The following is a 21,981-nucleotide window of genomic DNA, read 5'->3' as shown; positions in this document are numbered from 1 at the left end:
ACTGCCTGTCAGCTCAGCTTTCTGAATCAGTGATCTCAATGTTCAACAAAGACACTGTCTTGGAGAAATAAGATGGAAATGACTAGGGAGGAAGACCCCCCCTAGTGTGTCTGACATGTACATGCATATACACCCACACATGTGCATACACTCACATTAGCACATATACAGACATATGCCATACATACAGACATAAGATTATTAAATATATTTGTTATGTTTATTTCTTGTGAGTCAATCTGTGGATTTTTATTAATGTAAGGATATTACCTAGGACCATCTATGATGGCCACAAAAAGCGTTCTAACCCTCACGTCATCCTCTATGGCTATGGTTCTAACCCTCATGCCATTCTCTATAACATGTTCAGGCTCTTCATTCATGGTAATCCTTGAAGCATCTTAAAATTTTCATTTCTTTTATGCTTGCTAAACAGTTTCATCAATTCCTTAAAAAATAATTATTTTTTATCCTTGACAACTCTAAGCCATGTTTGTCACCTCTAATGTTTAGTCTCCTGATAGTCAACCATCTCCAGCTAAAACCTCCTCTATTAAAATATTTGCCTGTGAAAGCAACTCCAAAAGATGAAAAAGAAAGGCTGAGAGGCAGTAACTTATCTTGCTCTTTGGAATCATTTGTCATTGAACACTGGAATTGGTCCATAATTAATCTGGAAAGCAAGTCTATAGCTCGTTAGGTTAAGGATGCTGGTTTTCATGAAAGAGACATCTATACACGATGCAGGATGGACAAAGTGCTCTGTGCACATTGGACCATGCCTGTGAGGTGGTCATGAATGACCAGGACATCACTCCACTACCTCAGCTCTTCAGCTCCTGCAGCTGTAGGCATGCAGCCTGTTCCTCTCTTCAGATGCTAGAATTACAGTGTCTTCCCTTTCATGTTCATTAAGCTGAAAACTGCAGGTCAGCACAACGACTCCTCAGAGAGCCATTCTTGTGAACAATTAGTCTCATAATTATATTTTATTTATTCACTATAAGGTGAAATGGAAGCAAAATCAGGTCAAATTTTCCAACTGCCTTCACCCAGTGTATTATATTATAAGATTACAAATTTACCACGAGAAGTGGATGCGGCCTGACATTTTAATTGCATCTCTAGCAAGTCAGTGTTGGAAGTATGCATTGGCTGTTTCTAACCTAAAAGCAGGTTTACAACTTAGCAAAACTCTTGCCTTGCACCACTTAGACACACCAGTGATGGGGCTTGGAACAACTTTTCTAAGAAGACAAAAACATCTGTGATGACTGGGTGACCCTTGCTCTCCAGAACTGAGGGGAAATTGTTCATAAACCACTCAAGATGGGCTTTCTTAGCACTTACATAAAAACACTTAGACAGAGGGCACCCAGCTCATCTAACCAGAGTGATATGTGGGCCAGCAATCCAAGGGTGGATCCTTGACAATTCATCTAATCAAAATTTTTCCTGGAAATAGGATTTGTCATTGCATGTTTTAAAAGAGGTTATGCAGCTGGGAGAGTTTCTAGAATGTTTCCAGCAATAATATCATCTCTTTGTTCTTTTTTTCAAACAAAATTATATTTACTTATTTTGTGGGTCTTGGGGTACAGAAGTCAGAGGACAACCTGGGAGAGTCAATTTTGTCTTTCCAACATGTGTATCCCAGGGATCGAACTCGGGTCACCAGCTTTAGTGGCAAGCACCTTACTCAGCGGAGCCATCTTCCAGTCCCCACCTCATTAGTCTTGCAGTTTCAGGAAATTCAGAAGTTTCTTGCATCTGTTAAAAGAAAAATAGAAAAGAAAGTTTTGATTTTTATTCTATGCTCGAAACTTCTTAATCAGAACCACTTGACCCACCAGAGAATTTGAATAGCTTTTCTTACAAAAATGGTTGAAACTGCATTGTCTCCCTCAGGATGACAGTGAGTCACAGCTCCTTTCTGTCGTCTCCAGGTGATGAGGATTTTGTAAGGCTTCTGTTAGGCTCTCTAGGATACACTTGAGAAGATTGCAGTGCAGTGCAGAAGTAACTTCAGGAAATTCTCTGAGAAGGACAGAATCAATTCAGGCTGGATAAAGGGGAGAAGGAGAATAGAAAGTCTTGCTTTATGAGAAATCAATGCAAAAGCACAAGATACGGGATCTAAATAGAATCTCTCCTCACATTCGAATATATTGCTGCGAACAGTGATGCTGTGTGCATTGTAGGACAATCATGAGTAACAGCTAAGTTTTACTCTGCCTTGACTTAAAGGAAGATCATCTGAAGTCTTAGCTGCAGTTCAGTGCAGTTCAATGTGATAAGCATTAAAGCTGCTTCAGGAGTTCTCTAGTGGGACAAAACAGAGTTATCAAAAGCCAAATAACAAATAGGGCCAGACACGCTTTCATTGGAAATTAACTAAAGTAGAAAAGCTAGGGTACTGAGAAAGATGCATCCCAAACGGATGACTCCTGAAGCCGTAACTTGACTGAAATGGATTAAGAACTTATAAATATTACCTTAAACTATAAGATGACAGAACACAGAGAAGGACGATGTCAGTCATTTAGAAAATGACTTTTTAGATAAGAGACTTAGGGCATAGACATGCCAAAACCAAAACATGGTAGAACAGACATGGACCTGCCAAAATCAAAACATAGTAGACGGGACTGTGTCAATGTACAAAGCAAAACAAAACAGTCAATAGAAGCTCCTGAGATGGGAAAGTATTTGCAAATGATATACATATCAAGAGATGGCTAATGTCCAAAACATACAGAACATGGTTTGTAGGCAAATAACACTGTCTTAAATGAGCAAGGGGCCTGAATAAACATTTCCTGAAATAAAAATTAAAAGAGAAACAGGTTGCTGAACATCACTAATCACTAGGAAACTACAAAAGAAAGCTACACTGAGACACCTCCCCTCTTCAGTTAGAGACGACATTATCAAATTAACAAATGATGACTATTGGCCAAATTGGAAAGGAATGTAATACTTGCAAACTCTGTGGGATTGTAAATTGGTATATACATTAGGGAAAATACAATGTGGTTCCTCCAAAACCTAAAAATAGAATAAACACATGATCTAATTATTCTACTTCTCTTTGTTATCCAAAGGAAATGAAGTCAATGCATGCAATACCTGCATCTCATTTCCACGCAAGCAATGCTCAAGTAGTGTTAACATAGAATCATCCACCCACATTCTCATTAATTAAGGGAGGATTAAAAGTAAGATATATCTCTATCTCTAGAAAAAGGTGACCCTGTCATGTGCGATAGCATAGATGGGCATGAAAGATATTATGCTAAGTGGAAATATACCAGACATAGCAAGATAACTATGCAACCTCACTTATACATCGAGTCTAAACAAATTCATTTGTGGGAGTACAAAGACAACTGTGAGACACTGGGAATGAGGAAGTAGGAGAGAGGGAGCATGAAAAATGCACATAATTTCAAGTGTGCAGGTTTTGAGGTATATAACGTGGAAGGTTAAGATGGTAAGGAAGGTAAATTTCATATGCTTCATAGCAAAATGACAAGTGATACAATAGCTGCTCATTGGCTTAATTTAACCATCCCACATTGGATACATACATTATCCTGTACTCCATAAATAGATGTAATTTGTCTTGATAATAAAAAATAAAATTTATCAAAGAGAGACTTTGTGATAACATTTGTATATAATATGTTTTGATCATGCTTTCTCGCACAACTTCTCCCATATTCTCACTACCTCCCTACTCACCCAACTTCATGTTCTTTCTCTCTCAAAATGAAAGACAGAAAAATAAAACAAAACAAGTCAAGAAAAATAAGACAAAACAAGTCAAAACAAACACTAAATCCTTCCCCAAATGACAACCTAATCTTGTATTTGCTCAATGTTGGTCAGCTACTTCTGGGTATAAGCCCTTCCCTGGATATACCCAGTGAGACTCCATTGTAGAAAACCATTTTTTTTAAATTGCCAGCGGGTATCAATTACAAAGAGCAGTTTGGTAATGGGTGGGGCTTTGTATCCACTTTCCCTTTCCAGTGCTTATTTATCTGGCTTGAACCTGTGTAGGACCAACGTGTGCTGTCCCAGTCTTCATGAATTCATTTGTACATTACTTCTGCTGTGTCTGGAAGACACAGTTTCTGTAGAGCCATCCATCACCTGTGGTCTTTATATTCTTCTTGTCTCTTCTGCATATACTTTTAGCCTTATGTAAACCAAAATACCCTGCCTAGGGAATGATGTTACGTACCCATGGTTAAATCTTCCACTTCAATTAACATAGTCAAAATAATTCTCCATAAGCTTACTTATAGATCAACCTAGTCCAGATATTCTGCCATTGAGATTTTGTAGATGATTCTAGATTGTGCCAAATTGACAATTTAAACCAACCACCACATTGTTAAACTTTATAGTAGAATTCTTTCATTGTTTTCTTAAAGCTCTTTGTAATGACCCTTGAACATGGAAAGGTATCCAGTCTAATAAGGGAGACAGACATGTGGCCTTGGTCTACTGTTTTCTGACTTTTGGGTAAGGTATGATTTCTTGAGTCTTGGTTTCTAGCCATTTTTTTCAAACAAGCATATGAAATATTTATTGTTTTTTTCATTTTTTCCATTGTATATCAACAAATGAAATTTATGAAGCATAGCTCTACCTAATTTCCATCTTTAGCAGTACATAATGTCGCTTGTTAGCAGAAGACTGTAGACATTTATCATAAGTGATCTAATTCCTTAGCACTATGTGAATGACAAAAAAAAGCAAACGGGTCGGGATCAACATTGTGAGCAGACAGCTTTTCTACAGCTAACAATGATAGCCAGACGTGTAAAAGTTTGATCGCTATTAGCACTGTTTCTGTCCTGTGTCTGTCTATTTGAGCACCTATTAAAGGATAGAATATGGTTTCATTTAAAATCTACTTGTGAAAATATAAAAAGGCTAGTGTGTTCACAGCATGTTGTGAAGCTACGAAAAGGCTTGTTTGTATGTGAGACTTTGAAGCAGTAAGTCCTAACTCCCATAATTCTCATAGTCCCGTGGATCACAGCAATACCTTTTGATAGTAATTTTATAAAACTCAAACTTTATATACATGCAACATAGATAGCCTGAAAATCTGAAGTGTGCAATGCACCAAAATTTGGAGCATCTCAGTACAGACAAAGTGTAAAATTTTACATTAACATTCCTGTTATATGTAATAGTCACAATGTGGCTAAACAAACATTTTTATAAAAATTACCTTCAGGTATTTGTGTAAGGTAAACAAGAAATTAATCTTGTATGTAGTTTAAATCTTATCCCTAAATATATTTAGTTTATATTTTTATATAAAAATTTTAACGACTTCTGTCCCTAGGCGTTTGAGACAGGATTTAAAAAGGCAAAGGCTTGCATTTATTATATTGTGCATCTAGTCAAAAAGTTTCTTATAGGATAAAAAGATTATTGATTTTTCTTTTATTGAAAAGATTTTTTTCATATAGTATATCCTGATCGCCATTTCCCTCCCTCTATTCCTTCTAACTCCTCCCGCCTTCCCATCTCAATTCTTCCCATCTCAAGCCCCCTGCTAGCTGTCTCTCATTAGAAAACAAGAAGTTGTATGGGAAGGGGAGGCAGAAATGGTGTGCATATGTATATATGTATAAAACTCTCAAAAATCAAAAGGAGAAAACTATCCAGGAAAATGTAGATTTCTATTAAAATGTTACAGCAAGTTTTTGGTTATTTATATGAATTTTCAAAATTTGTGAAGGCAAGTCTGCTCATAAAGCCATGGTTTTATCCAAACTCTTAGCCTTTATGTACATATCAATCTACTATGTAGATTTTTGATAAAGAATGAGAAATTTAGGCATTAACTTTGTAAATCACTCTTGCAAGGAATCAGGTTACCTTTAATCTGAATCCATAAAAGGTAATCATAATTCCTTATTAAGAATATTTACTGAAGTCATTAAATGAAGGTCAGAATAAAAATATAATACTTCAAGCTTCTTAAAAGGATGTAAAGAATCCAGTGGTCATAATTCTCCTTGCAGATGCTTTGATTGATGCAGGTTGGGCAATGCTATGTGCTGCGGCTGGTACTCACGCTCTGCGTATCTTTAGCAACTCAGCTAAATACATTTCATCTTGATGTTCTCTCTCTGACATGTGATTGACTAGCTCTTTATTCCTTTCCGGGCCTGTTCCTCCTTCTGCTTCCTTCCACCTGAAGTACCTGTACTCTTTTTAGAAGTACTCTTAGTTCTTCCGAACTCTCATGAGTCACTGCAGCGTATGCCTCAGACATGAAGCCAGTATAGACGATTGACTTTGGGTAGAGAAAGTGAGGCTAAGAGAAAAGTTGAATTAGGAGCCATCACAAAGTGTGGAACCAACTTCCTAGGTGAGCTGGGGCACACACCTCTACTCAGCAGATCTTGCAAAGTTCTTAGTTGAGCATGCAACGTTACAAATCTTGATTCTAATTACATACTACTTCACTTGGCTCATATTTAAATTATATGGAAGAACTGCGGTGCAATTCACTGAAATCAGAAGGAAAAGACATACTGCAGTAGCAAACTCCACATTATATGAGCAGTTCACTTTACATTAAATTTCACACATCTCTGAATATAGACGGTCATTTTATCACTATGTTCTGTCTTTTATTCCTATGCATATCCTGCAGATCAATGAGAGGCGTAGATTCTGACTGAAGGAGTCTTAGGCTCTGTTAGAATGTAAGGGAAGGGCATAATTGTAGCCCAGGCAGATCTTTTAATAACAGGCTATGACCCCTCCATGGGCTCGGAATGTTGAATTATACGATACTTTCATAGCAATTTCCAAAAGTACTTTTATTCACCTTTTATGTTTTTCTTTCTGGTGACTTGGAGGGACACAGGCCACTCTGCTTGCGCTGGCAGCAGTGAGCACCAGCGTGCATGCTTCTCTGTGCTTTTCTGTGCAGTCATGATGCTCCGTCTGTGATCTGTGGACCTGCTTCAGGTGGCTCAAGGATGCTGGAGATTGCTGCTGAATCACTATATGTAGAATTGTGTGGATGTGAACATGCAAATGCTTCCATGTGTATATTTGTGACTTTCATTAAAAGATCAATGTCCCTCCAACAGAAGTATTGATTTCATTGAAACATATGAAAACATACAAACCTTGTTCCTGAGACACAATTCCTGTAGTACAGTGGCTAGATTTCTATGTGATATAGATAGAGGTCAAAGAAAATGATCTGTAAATACTAATGCCAGTTTAATCATTAGATACAGTGGAAGAAACAACTACATTTGAGGCCCCATTTGCTTCAAACTTGACATGAAGGACTCAGATTTTATCACTGAATTCTAAAAGTTTTGCATAATCCTCAGTAAAGGGCAGAGTGAATAGGAAACATGGGTTTCGGGGAGCAGGATGGATCACAGGCAAGTTAGGCAAATGAGGAGCAGCTAGAACACATACCGGGAAGCTGATGAACAGTTGCTCTTCAGAAGGGAGTGAGGCCGTTTGCCTCCTCAGCCTCGGAGTCTAGTGAATATACTGATTCATTTCCAAGGCCTGAGCTTTGTAATTTCTCTGAAAATAATCACAGTGTCAAAGTTTGAAGAATCCTAAGAAGACCCACAATTTTGTGTGTGTACGTGTAAGACTGAATGCATGTTCCCACACGTGTGCAACAAGCACTGTACCTACCGAGCCATGTTCCCAGACTCAGATTTACAGTTTTTAATGTAAACTATAGCAAGAAAGAAGGATGATATTCTCTCTCTCTCTCTCTCTCTCTCTCTCTCTGTGTGTGTGTGTGTGTGTGTGTGTGTGTGTGTGTTTAAAGCTGCTATACAGTCACATGACACTTAAAGGAAGTGGAGGATAACTGACTGACTAACAAACCAAACAACCCAAGATTAAGTACAAACCAAGAGATAAATGATGTAATCCAGAGCCTGGGTAAGCTTGGGTGTGGTTTCATGGTAGAATGATGGATTATTGTAGTAACTTTGATTGTGGAGATGTAGAGGAAGATGGGGAGCATCAAACATAAGATGTATGAGAATTGGTTATAAATGATGTCTTTTAGCAGCTGTTGTTCCTTCCTTAGCACTCAAGCAACTCAAAGATAACACAACATACAGTATCCAGATTCTCTGTGTGTTTTCTACCTCTATATAGCTTTTCTATATGCTCTATTTCTTTTTTTTTGAATTTTTGGTTTTTTTGAGACAAGGTCTTTCTGTGTATCTTTGACTGTCCTGGATCTCACTCTGTAGACCAGACTGGCCTCGAACTCTCAGAGATCTGCCTGTCTCTGCCTCATAAGTACTGAGATTAAAGGTGTGTTTATTAAAGGTGTGAGATTAAATGCCTGACTACTCTATTGCTCTTTTTAAGGATTTCTTTTATCCTTTTTCTTTTCTCTCCCAAGCCTTCATGTATTTTTAAACATACTGTAAACCATTTAGAGTCTTTTTTTTTCCTGAATCTGTCTTACTGTATCTCTGTCTTTTTCTGATCACATGAGCCTTTAATATACTAAGCAATATGTCTATGATTAAAGCTGTAGTTTTGGTGACTGGCTCTACCCCATTCCCTAGCTTTTTGAGAGTCTAGATTCATGGTGGAGGTACTGGTGGGAGACAGACTTATTGCCACAACTCTGAAGAGTTTCTAGTTCCATGCCACCACCAAAAACTCTAATATTGGCTGCTCATAAACACACTAGTGTGAAGGGAGACGATGGAACCTCAATTGATAAGATGCCTCCATAAGATCAGGCATCTTAATCAATGATTGCTGAGAAAGGGCCCAGACCACTGTGGTTGGTGCCATCTCCTGTGTGGTTGTTGGTCCTGGGTGCTATAAGAAGACAAATGGAGCAAGCCAGTAAGCAGCATCCTACAAGGCCTCCTCATCAGCTCCTGCCTCTGGGATCCTGCCCTGTTTGACTTCCCGTTCTGACTGCCTTGCATGATGATGTGGAGTATAAGGATAATACACTTTTTCCTCCCCAACTTGCTTTTGGGCACAGGGTTTCATGGCAACAGTAATATCACTAAGACAATGATCACATTTGGAGCCTCTCTACAGATCTCCTTGCTATGCCTACAGTTCACATTGTCTCCAGTGTTAACACAGTTCACTGTGGATATCTATTTATCTGTTACTTATTATTTATTTGGAGGTCTCCAATCTTGCCTCTTAACTGAGGCTCCATGCTCTGATCACCTTTCAACCATACTTTCGAAAATGAATATAGAGGCAATATCATGGACATGAGTTCTGAACAAAAAGTTAAAGGGTAAAAATGGGATTTTCCACTAACTTTGCAATTATTATAAAATTATGAAGCTTATGATATATATATTGGACTTATGATTTGGAAGATGAGTAATATTCCTAGTCTCTTCTAATTCTTTCTGTGTCCATCAGGGAAGAGTATGTGCTTCCTTCTCCTCGGAGTCCCACTGGGTCACTCCGTGTTGCCTTCATAGCACATATCCCTTGAATTAGCATTTGTTTCTAGTATGTACACGGTACTGCAATTCATTAATTTCTGTGGGCTCATGCTACCAAATGGTTGGTTTTGTGTCTCTGTGGAACTAGCTCTCCTCAGGGAAAGGCAGAGTGTCTCTTTTCTGTGGGTGATTCCCTCCCATTATGAAGAAGGTCACTTTAAGATAGAAAATTTCTATCCAGTTTGATTTGTCATATAAAACAGCATTATCAATAATAATAGTTAAAACGACTATTAAAGATAGGTGGAGATCTCAAATCTTAGGAATTTTATTTAGTCTACATAGTAGACTATAAAGGACCCACCACTGTCTTTCCTACTTCACAAATAAGGACACTTTACTAAATTTCTGGTGCCACAATTGAAATCCTATACATGAGGTAGCTTAAAGAGCAGAATGTTGTTGGTCTTCCAGTCCAGACATGTGAAGTCCAAATTACCCTGCCATTCCTCATAATTCTTGCTGAGGCATGAAGAACCTGTTCCCAATCTGTCCCTTGCATCTCTCTGTGCCCGTCACACCCAAGTTTCTATCATAATGTTCCATGACTTAGCTTTTTAATTCACTGACCTCTTTGCAATTACCCTAAGCCCAGATAAGGTTACATTTTGAAGGACTGGGAGTTGGTGTGTCCATGAGGGAACTTTTAAGGGGATACAGTTCAGTCCACAGCAGTTGCTATGATCCAAAGAGGTTCATTCTTCTTAAAAACATACAACCGGGATTAGAACACAAACTATACTTGGAATATCTTTTTGGTTATATTTGGTTTGACCAGTGGAACTAACCCTGCCTCAATGAAAATGGCTTAAAAACTGGGATTGGTGTGGGTGAGTCTGTCAAAGATGGAGCGATGGCAAAGAACCAGCATGGCTGGGAGCCAGGATGGGTGAGGCCCAAGAAGTACACGGGGTGGGGGGGCTGGGTGATTTGTGAGGCCCACTTATGAGGTGAAACAGTGCAGGGTGTAGTGTGTGTGTGTGTGTTGTGGGAAACACAAACACTCTGATTTACACTTCGAAATAATTATTCTTGATCTCTATGGAGAGTGGGCCTTGTATTGGGGGTGGGTGGGAGGGGTGTGTTGTGAGTGACTGTCTTCTGACCCAAGCAGCTATCATCTTGGGGAGGAGCACCCCAGTTAGGTATGCTGACTGATGACATCCCCTCATTAACAGGGATGGTCACTGAGACCCCCCTTTTCTGAGTCTCCAGCTCCGCTCTATCGCATATTATATGTAACCCTGTCTTAATTGAATGTGACCTTAGGTAGGCGATAGCTTATGATACATACTAGGGGAAGATGAGGACATGACTTAGGGGTTCCATATATGCAACTACAGAGAAATCCTCATCGATGCTTGGTCAAGGCTTTGCAAGTGCAGCCTGTTGCTGGAAGAAGGCCCCATGCCTCTGTAGCGAGCTCATCCCTCTTTGTAAGGAGTCAATAAATTCATTTGTTCTCCAGAGTGAACCTTGGATGGGACGTGGCCTCTGTTCGTTATGGGGTGGGTTCACTGCCTAGGACTCCCCTTGGAAGGAAGTTTAGCAACAAGGTGAGGACAGGGGCCTAGTTAGCATCATTCATTCACATCACTAGTAAGAATGTGTGGCACGACAGTCACCTTCCCTTCTTCCCAGCATCATTCCCAGCAGGTTTGAGTTCCCTGCAGTCAACCATGATTTAAAGGCATCAAGCAGAAAATTCTAAAATAACTCATGAGGTTATGTTTTATCTGAACAGTGGGATAAAAGGCTTTGGCATCCCTCCTAGGTTGTGAATTCCCCTTTTGTAGAGCATCCTCTTATATATCCTGCCACCCACTAAATATTCTACCGCCATCATGATCATCAGACTGTCAGGCCATCAGGCAATGGTGTCGGGACCAGGGACTCCTTTTGATGTGGCACTGAATCAAGTCTGCGATAGAGAGAAAATCAAGTGAATTACCACAGTGAAAGACTTTGAGGATGCCCTTCCCGCCTCTGAGTCTGTGGAGTGTGTTTAATACCAAGCCAGCTTCTGAGCTTGGAAAGCGGGTAGAGACACTAAGACTAGTGTTTGCTGCCAGCTAACAGAGCCAATGCAGTCATTATATTCATTCCAAAAGGTCACACATCAAGGTGGAGAGAAGCACTTAATACTGGCATTTTCCATGTCCCATTACGGTGCCCTCGTCACGGAAGCAGCTTTCCTGTCAGGAAACTAGGAGCCAGAGGCAAGGCTCTGCTGACTGAGTTAGCGCCAACTCTGCTGCCCCTCACCCAAGGTTCCCTGCTTTCCTCATCGACTGGAAACTGGCCATGACTTCTAGGCAGTCCCAGCTCCCTCTGTAGCTCAATTCTTTGAAGTCCGAATACCAATTTCCATGTACAAGAGGCAGGCAGTGTTGGCTCCCTCAACTGTGAAAGCCAAGGAGTCAGGTCCCTGACAAGGTTGGCTTGGAGTGGCTCACTTGGATTTAGGCTTCCTGTAGAATTCCTGTAGATGGCCTGAGAATATATTTTGTTACTCCATGCAATAACATTCTAGAACACTGTTTCTCTTCTGCTCTTTCCTAAGCAAGCAGTAGTCACTGGTAGTGGCGCGAATCAATGTATATAAACTTTTGTAAGCTCTTCTCTTATTGGTGGAGTTTCTTTCTTTTTTTCTTTTCTTTTCTTTTCTTTTCTTTCTTTCTTTCTTTCTTTTTTTTTTTGCTGTAGATGTTAACCTGAGTCATTAAGGTTCTCTCACAATAATAAATGTCTCTGGGTTTCTGGACATGTTGATAGAAAAAGGTTTAAGTTTTAGGGGTTCCTTATCTTCTTTTCTGAGTTAAACACAAGTTGATGTGAAAGACATTGGCTGTTTTAGAAATAAATTTATCTATTCATGAGGAATTAGTATCACACTTACAGTCTTAGACAATGAAGAGAGAAGAAATAGTCCCACAAGTAATGTATTATACACAAAACTCAATATTTCTCTTTCAGAATAAGAACATAATCAATTTCAGAAATTGCTTTGAGAGAGGATTGTTCATAGTGGGGAGACCTTCAATTGCATTATGTGTCACCAAATCAATTCTTTTTCTTCCTGTTTACTGAATAACTCTCATAAGATTTTTATTCATAAAACACATTTCATTTAAAAACCAATCGAACTGCTCTAGAATGTACTTGGATATTTTCAGATAAACTGAAACACATCTAGATATTCATTACCAGTAGTTCTCCATCCATGTGAGAAGCTGGAGGCTTGGAATGTTCCTGAAGGCTTGGCAGTAGTGTGGGGGGGGAACCTGCAGAAGAGGGGGGGGTGCAGTTTATAGAACTCTGTTTTGGATGTGAAACATGGGCAAAGGGGGAAACATACATGGACCAAAGATTAACTATGTGCTATGGATTTAGCTCTAAGGATGAAGATAATGGCGTAAACAGGAAATGTCGCCCTGCTTGTAAATGTTTTCTAGTTGCCAAATAGTAAAGGTGAGTCATTGACTCAGAGGTCCAGATTCTAGGACTATGCAGAATGTGGCCCACAGCAAATATTCCATGTTCCACGGCAGCTTCCACACAGTGTTTATGACAGATTACAGGGCCTTTGCTGTGAGTTTGAGAGGGAATGTGGTCTCAGGGAGGAGGCTTCAGGCAGACATCCACACCTAACTGACATACCATTAGTTTACTTAAACAGACACAAACTCAGGGGACTTGGATGTCTCCAGCCATGGCAACTCTTCATCCGAGTACGGGGGCAACTTTCCTGATCCTTCTCAACAACGAACTCTGGGTAGCCACTACCTGTTGTCCTCTTCCTCAATGGTTGCTGCCTTTTAAACTATGGCTATCCTCGTCAGCAACAGCAACTGTTCCGCTACCAGCAGCAGTTAGGCTGCAAGAGCCGCAGCCTGAGCAAATTCTGTTCTCTCAGGCACCGAGAGTTATAAAATCTAAATCTCTGTTCCTCTCAAAAATTCAAGAAAGGCTGAAGTAGAATTCTGCCCCCCAGAGAGGCTGATTGGCAAGCAGCTCAGCTTGCTCTTGTGCTCACCCCTCCAAAGTTCTCTCCTGTCTCCTTAAAAAAAACCTCCACCTGGCTCCTCCCTACAACTTCCGGTCAGCTAGTTGTTCGCGCAACCTCCTGATTGCAGGTGAATTTTATTTAAGCAAACACATCTTTGCATCATTAAACAAATGTCCCAGAACATGAACAAAAGTAACACATTTTAAAATAATATTCTACAGCAACTACCAATTGTGTAAAAGCAAGCAGGCATGTTAGGAACTTGTGCTGTCCCAGACAGTGTCTCTACGTGCCTCATGACCTCCCAGTGGAGCACATTACAGTGGGGACAGGAGTATTTCTGCCGAGTCATGCTTAACACGAAAGCAATAACTAAACCATGAAAGGTCAAACTGAAGTCTGTCAGCTTGGAAGTCTGATTTGGGTCTTAAGAGAAAGGTTTTGTGAAATGCCAGGAAGCTCCATTCTTGTGAGGTATTTTAATCACATAATTAAAGGGAGATGGCTAAACCTTGCTGAGTAATCTCAACAAGAATGGTAACTAAAATAATATCACTTTTATTTACCCAACACCCACTTTCTAGTGGGCATGATGGACACTTTTATATTTATTATCTCTGAATCACTCCCTCAGCCTGCAAAGTAAATTTCCAGAAGATGACAAACTTAGAGGCCATGGATGGAAGGCGGGGGAGGCAGCAACTAAATCCATTTTTGAATGATCAAAGTTCATGCTTTCTCCAATTTTCATATTTGCAAATAACACAATGGTCAATATCTCAGGTAGCCACAAAAACCACAGGATGTGTTCGTTTGAATTCATTTGAAGTCAGAGCTACGAGTGAACCAATCAGCTTTGAAGTTGCTCATTACCGGTCCTCTATGATGCAGAGAGTTGTGGCTTGTTAATCTTTCTGTTGGAGAGATTTGACTTCTACTAAAATCGAAATGTGTCAGTTTTCTTAAATCTAACAAGACTAACGAGACAATATGAAAAGCCAGGGCTGGAAGAGGGACTTTATTCCTGAGCTGTCAGCGTGACAATCAGGCGGAGACAGATACAAAGGCTTTACTCCTCATCCTTCCCAGAGCAGAAAAAGGAGCAAATAAGTCAACTCCGTTGGGCATTTGCTCAAAACTTACCCCATAGGGAAGGAAAAGACTGAATTTATAGAAACTATAAAGCCTATGTTTAAAACTTATATTTAAAATAGGAAATGGCTTATGGAATGGAACACTACACTGCAATTCTGTGTGAAGCTTATTTCATATCTGTTCTTTATTCCTATAAACAGACTGTATTATATCCACTCACCAAAATTTAGAGATAGTCTATGTAGGCATAGTTACAAACCATTATTTGAAATATGAATTTTAATGTGAATTTCCCTATCTGTAAAACTATATTTGTTTTCTCTCTTTGGTTCTCAGCTGTTGTTTTCTGAATAAAAAATCTTCTTGGAAATGTATAGAAGGTTTTAGGTCTAGGTAGATATTTACAAAGTGATTTGCTATTTAGTATTTAATGTCTGCACTGGCTGATCTTACGTGACAGATGCTCTCAGAGAGGCTTGTGGGACCTTTATTCTACTGGTGAAGTTGAGTTTTTCTGGTCGTATAGCAAAATATTCACTCAAGTATTTTTTTTCCTACTTGACTATGAAAGACACACAGTTAAATCATTGAAGGAGCCAATGCAGGACTCTGACTCTTGGTAACACATGCTCTGGTTCCAGTGAGACTTTAGTTGTCCATTATAGATCCAAGCCCCAGGTAACTGCAGACTGATCCACACCTATTTCAAGTCTGAATTAAAAAAAAAAAATCCATGTATATTCTGGAACATTCACAACTGAAACCTTTATGGCTTTAAACACACCTCAGTCTCTCCCCATTCCTCACACCCAGAGTTACAATGAAAGGGGACTAAGTGGATGCCGTGGGAAAGGCAGCTTATGTGCCCACATATTGCTTGAATTTGAGGGAAGGGCATGAGCCTTGGCAACGGCACCCGCCACACTTCCCTTACCCAAACTGAAGGGGAAATGACCTAAATGGAGAATGTTTTTATTTGTAGCCAAACTTTAAGTGGAGGTTCAGGGTCTAGGATGTGCCTGACTGCTTTCCTAGTCTCTGCGAGCCATGTGCAGCCTTTTAAACTCAGGGACATTTCCAAAAGCGCATGCAGCCCAGGCAGCACCGTACCACTAACCCACTGGTAAGTACACAAGACTGAGGACTGGAGAACAGGCTGAGCAGGAACATCAGACACGGCACTAGACAACACACAAACTTCTAGTAATTTCTTTTCTTATAATTTTGAACATCAAAATCCATATCATGAAAGCAGTATCTGAGGAAATCTGGATGTGAGCTACCCATCGTATTTGCAGTTTAAAACTCAGAAATAGATGCAATATTTTACATGTGGGCCATTTGGATGATTTTTGTCTCTTTCTTACCATTGAGTATTTGTTATGCATGAATAGGGTAATCATATCGCCCTTGTAATTTACATTCATTGAAGTTTATTCCTATGTACATTGCTAGCATTTATTACAGTACTGATCCATTCTGCCCAGTATATAGCTGATTTAAAGTATGTAAATGAATTAGCACTGTTGTATTGAAACAATCCCGCAAGCCGATGTGTCTATTTATCCCGGGAAGGGAGCTCACAACAGACTAAAGTGTAAATACTCCCAAAGTCCAACTTGGTGAGCTCTGAGTTTTACTGAGGTTACTTACAGGAATATGGGTGAGGGGTTACTTACAGGAGCAGATATGGCTCAAAGGCAGCTGCATCACCAAAGCCCACCTCAGCATGGGAGATATCTCATGAAGCTGAGAATCTGGAGCACACATGGACAGCCTGTAGACAGCTCAACAGGTCGGAGAGTATCCTTTCCAAGTGACTCTGGTCTAAATGTCTTCTCAATGGCTCGATTGGTCTCTGCTTCTTCCAGGCAACTGTCTGGTCTCACAATCTTCTTTGTACCTGGACTTGTCTGAGAGTCTTTACAGCTCAGCCTTGCTTCCTCTGAAAGGGACTCTCAGCTTTTATTGCTTACTCTGGCAGGGAGGGGCCTAGTGAATTTGGTCAGTTTCAGGGACTTCCTGAAGTTATTTTGAATTGTTTATCTTCCTGTTTAAGGAGCTTCCCTGAACGATGAAGTGTTTCAATCTCAGAGGAGAATTACCCCAACAACTCTTCTCCCTGTTGTGATGGGGAATGCCCTTCTGTATGCTGTGATTATGTTTTACTACCATTGGTAAATAAAGAAGCTGATTTGGCCAATAGCCAGGCAAAATATAGCCATTTGGGAAATCCAAACAAAGATAAAAAGAAAAGAAGGTAAAGGAGACGCCAGGAGATGCCAGCAGCTGCTGGAAAAGCAAGATGTGCAGTAATACCATGGTCACATGCTAATACATAGATGGATAGAAATGGGTTACTTTAAGATGTAAAAACTAGTTAGTAATAAGCCTGACCTATCGGCCAAATGGTTTTTAATTAATATTAAGCTTCAGCGTGAATATTTGGGAACTGGTGGGCGGGAGAGAAACATCTGGTTGCACTGTTGCCCTGTTGATATTTTGGACCCAGGAAGATCACAAAATGCATGTTTAGGATCTGGCATATAGCCACATCAAAGATCTGGTACACTGCCTTCACCCCTTCTTCATCTCCTCTACCAGTTTCGATGGCCACCCATCAGTGCTAGTTAGTTTTACTTTCTTTAATTTGACACATGGAGAGTGGGAACCTCAACAGAGAAAACACCACTTGATTGGCCTGCAGTCAAGTCTGTAGGGTGTTTTCTTGATTAATGATTAATGTAGGAGAGCCCAGTTCACTGTGGTCAGCCCTACTGCTGGACAGGTCGTCCTGGGTTGTGTAAAGTCAACTTAATCAAGTCATGGAGAACAGTATCCCTTCGTGGTCTGTGTTTCAGTTCTGGCCTCCGGGTTCCTATGTGAGTTCCTGTTTTGACTTCCTTCCAGGACAGAATATGATGTGAAGGTGTACGTCAAATAATCCCTTTCCTCTCTCACTTGCGTTTGGTTATGGTGTTTTGTCATAGCAATAGTATTCTAACTAAGACGTGTTAGAGCATGACCTGAGAAGATAAGCTAAACCGCTGTCTCCTACGCTGCTCCATCAATCAAGAGCATTGAATCACACAGCAGAGATGAATCAGGACAGAAAGTGCCAAGGAAGTGGGGCTGCTGCTGTAACAGTTAGTTGATCATGTGGATTTTATGGATTTTTTTTTTTTTGTGGGAAGAATGTGGAAGTCTTTGGTAAGGCTTTTACAATGCTTGAAAAGTCACTGAACGCTGGAAGTAGAGCTTCATGGACCATTCTCATGAGAACTTGGAAGATAAAAACGACAAGAGTAACTTGGGTAGCTGTGACTTGACTTATAAGGCTGCATCCAGAACAGGAAGATGAGCTGTTTGTGTGATCTTGTGAATATGAATCTGTATGTGCTGATCTTCCTGGGGCAGACACAGATTGTTGAAGAGTTCACCCCAGCCAAGAGGAACCTTCCTATGCTTCAGTGAACAGAAGGGAGTGTCTCCTTAGGGCCAGCACACAGAGGCAGCTACAGCTGTGGTCCAAGGGGGCCGGGCCATGTCTGAAGCTGGCAGCAGAACTTAGCAATCTTTTCAATATGGGTTTTGAAGGCATGAAAATTGCAAAGTTGAAAGAGGTCTGGATAGCAGTTGTGTGAAAGAGTTGGAGATCCCAATGGAGAGGCCCAGACGTAGAGCTTTGGAGGGACAGACTTGGTTGTCATGGAGACTCGAGAATATTGGAAATGATGTGGCTGTAGGATGTTCACCACTGTGAGCTACTGTATTGCATGGTGCCATCTTAAGCCTAAGAGTAATGTGTCTGCTGAAGGGGACTGGGGACATGCGGCTGCCGAAGCTCCTTGGAGTCGATATGACGAACCCCAGATGCTGAGCATTGAGATATAGAATTTTATGTTTGCATTGCTAGATTTTGGTTTTGTTTTGATTAGATTGTTCCTTTTAATGTCCTGATTCTTCCCTCCTGAAATAAGAATACTACTCTATACCCTCAAGCTTTGAAGTATATAAATCGTTTACAATTTTAGAGGATATATTGTACTGGGTTGGTGCCCACCTCACAGCTATGTGCCCAGTTTGTCCAATCACTACTGGACTTTGAGGCCCAAGCTTCAAGATACCTCTTTCAAAATGCTGATGCCAATGAGGCATACCATGGAAACCATGATGCTTATGTTTCACCGATTTGGAGACAGGGCAAAAACTACTTCAGAAGAACCAGGAAGTCCTCATGGAAAGAGAGTTCCCTTTGCTTCTGGAAAATCAAAAGGACCCTCTGGCTGTGAACAAAATAATGAAGAACGTGGATCCATACTGAGATGGCACAGTGGGCCTCTGAAGTGTTTTGTCACTAGTCGCAGGACTCAACATCCCATAAAGTGACTGTTCTGTAGTGCACCCGAAGCTGAGGGAGAGGAGAAGGCAGAATCACACACCGAGGCTCTGTTTCCACACTGACGAGAATTCTCCTCCAGAGTTACTTGAGAAAGGTGTCTCACTGCTTTCGTGAACAGGTCGGGACCCCCAGGAATTGTGCAAATAACATTAAGCTTCAGGTTGACAAGGAGAGAAAGAAAAGTTTATTCAATGACAGAAGCATTTTTGGTTTTTATAGTTTGTACCCTTTCCCTCAATAAAGAACGTCTTGTTTTAGTCATGGAGAAAAAGAAAGGGAGACACTGGACTTTTAATATTGGACTGTGTTTAACATCCCTCCAATGTAAATAAATAAAAAAGTAGACAGACACACAGACAGACAGATAGATAAAGTATATGTTTAGTTTTAAAGTAATGTGTTTGTGTGTGGAATATAATTGTTATCATTAATTGTCAACAACCCGCAATCAACTGAGAAGAAAGAATCAATGAGGAATTGTTCACATCGGATTGGCCTGTATGCAAGGATGTAGGGGTTGTCTTAAGTTAACTGATGTGGGATGACCCAACCCATCACTGCTGGTACCATTCCCCTAGCCTGGGTTCCTGAACCGAGGAAATGGATCTGATCACAAGCAAACAAACAAGCGAGCATGCATGCATTCCTCTTTGCTCTTGATTGTGGATGTTTTGTGACTAGCCATCCTATGTTCCCGTTGTCTTGACTTTCCTGCCCTGGTAGACTGTAGCCTGGAAGAGTGAGCTAACATAATCGCTTCTGAAATGAAATGCTTTGTGTTCATCACAGCAACAGAAGTGAAGATAAGATAGCAAAGAAAGCTAAGCAGTGTTCAACACTTTTCTCTCTCTCCTGTCTCTCCATCATCACTCTCTGTGTGTACGCATATACACACATGTACATAGAAGCATAAACATCTTAACCAGTTTTAGTTCTCTAGACAATCCTGACGAATGTAGCCTCTGAACCTTAGGATGGTCTTTTACATATCAATAGATGAACCTGAGTCTGCAGTAATCAGTTCCTTTGCCTTCTAACAAGTGCCTGGGAGTCCCCCATCCCCACCCTTGTGTGTTCATATTCTTCTGTATTCTATTGGCATAAATTCCTGCCTTGGATGCTGCATCCCATCCCTTCCTTCAGCCACACTTTATAAATCTTATAAATCCTCTGCCAAGACCCTGATGAATGGTCAGGTGCCCAGAGGTTACACAGGTATGTGCAGAGGCTGTAGTCAAGATTAGGGGCTTTCAGTATCACCATGTGTACGACTTTGGTGTGTCACTCACCAAGACCGGCCCCAATGCTCCACAGCTCCCATTCACGCTGATGATCTCCACATTGGAGATCTGATGGTATGTTTGAGTGGATATGAAGAAGCAGGTGGTCTCAGAAAGCTGGAGACATGGTTCAGATGAATAGACTCATTAGGTTAGGTCACAGATGGGCCACAAGCTAGAGTTGTGTTTTCTCTAGCCTGTGACACTACTGAGAGTTGGTAGAACTTGCAGGGGATGAGGCCTGGCAGAAAGAATTTGGGTCATTGGGAGCTTGTCCTTGAAGGAGATATTGGGATGCCAGCACCTCTTTGTCATCTGCTTCCTTGTTCCTGGATGAGCAGATTTGTGACATCATGTGTTCCTGCTATGATGTGCTGTATTGTCATAGGCCCAGTGGTCATGGCAGGCACATTCTAGGCATGAGGCAAGTACACCTTCCTGACTTTTAAGCTGATTTACAAGTACTTTGTCACAGTGATTAATGTGCTGATTAACACAATGTATTTTTTTCCAGACTTACGGCAAATTGGTCACGTTGACTGTGCTCTTCAGTTGAATGTACGAGGGATTGCTTCAGTGCTGGAAATAACTGGATTACTTCTTTGTTGGTGAGGTTGACTCACACCCAATGTACATTGCGTTTCTGTCGGAACCCAAATGTGCAAGAAAAACTGACTAAGTTCTCTTTTATTGTTCCCGAGAAAGAATCTGCCGACTGTAGCCGTGAGCGTTTTCACAGGAGTGTCACGCTGACTACTGCAGATGATACAGTTATGAAACCTGAATTCTTTAAAACAATTCTACTTAATGAACACAGGAGATTGCAGCATTTCTTCCTGTATCTCCGGTGGTGAAGGTCCTCATATTTAATATATTCATCTTTTCTAGCCAAGATTTACTTGCTATATGCCCTCAAACTTACTGTATCGCTAAGAGATTCAATCAAGAGAAAGAAGATGGGGTGTGCACACTGAGAGAAAGTTGTACCTTTTACTAGCAGCAGTTTTTCAGTGAGGCTACTATATAAACACAAAAGAATGACTCTTTTCTGCTACTGCCTATCATAAAAATAAAACTTGTAATCAGAGTCTGCGCTTATGTTTCCCGACCATCCAGAACCGAATAATCATACAAAAAAAAAAAGACTATACTATTTGCAACACTGTTTGGTCAATGGCTCTGCTGACATAGTTTGCTCTTATATCTCAAATTAGTCCATTTCTATTAATCTGTATATTACCATAAGGCTGTAGCTTACCAATAAACTCCTGGCATCTTTCTCCTATAGTAACTACATGGCATCTCTTTGACTCCACCTACTCTCTCTATATCTCTGTTTGGATTTTTCACCTGGCTTTATTCTGCCCTACCATAGGCCAAAGTAGCTTCATTATTAACCAATAGTAATAAAATATCTTCACAGCATACAGAGGGGTCCCACATCAAAAAATATGCAAGAAACAACATTTTCAGTTTATTTAACCATGGTAAAAAAAAAAGACTTGCTTTTACATGCTTAAAGGGAAGAGATTCTTAATTACTTGAGGAAACTTGGCTAAATTACCAAGGAAACTTGGTGCTTAGCATGACGTATACATTGCTCTTGTGGCTTCACTTACCTTTAAACACTGCTGGTTCTCACGGGCTCAAGTTTCCTTGAAACAT

At 40.4% G+C, this 21,981-nt stretch overlaps 1 long non-coding RNA gene across 1 annotated transcript; it reads right to left on the bottom strand.

The window, feature by feature from the left end:
* Positions 1-1,355: 1,355 nt before the first annotated feature.
* LOC125391171 (uncharacterized) lies at positions 1,356-20,619 on the bottom strand. The gene is made up of 4 exons (XR_014997257.2): positions 20,326-20,619; positions 16,314-19,190; positions 1,877-2,062; positions 1,356-1,770 (listed from the first exon to the last, which is right to left on the bottom strand). It is a non-coding gene; the product is annotated as an uncharacterized LOC125391171 (long non-coding RNA).
* Positions 20,620-21,981: the final 1,362 nt, after the last annotated feature.

The sequence above is a fragment of the Myodes glareolus genome, chromosome 16, assembly GCF_982192425.1.
Source record: "Myodes glareolus chromosome 16, mMyoGla1.1, whole genome shotgun sequence".
Classification (NCBI taxonomy): Eukaryota; Metazoa; Chordata; class Mammalia; order Rodentia; family Cricetidae; genus Myodes; species Myodes glareolus.
The sequence above is the reverse complement of the archived record's forward strand: the minus strand, read 5'-3'. Positions and strand labels throughout refer to the sequence as shown.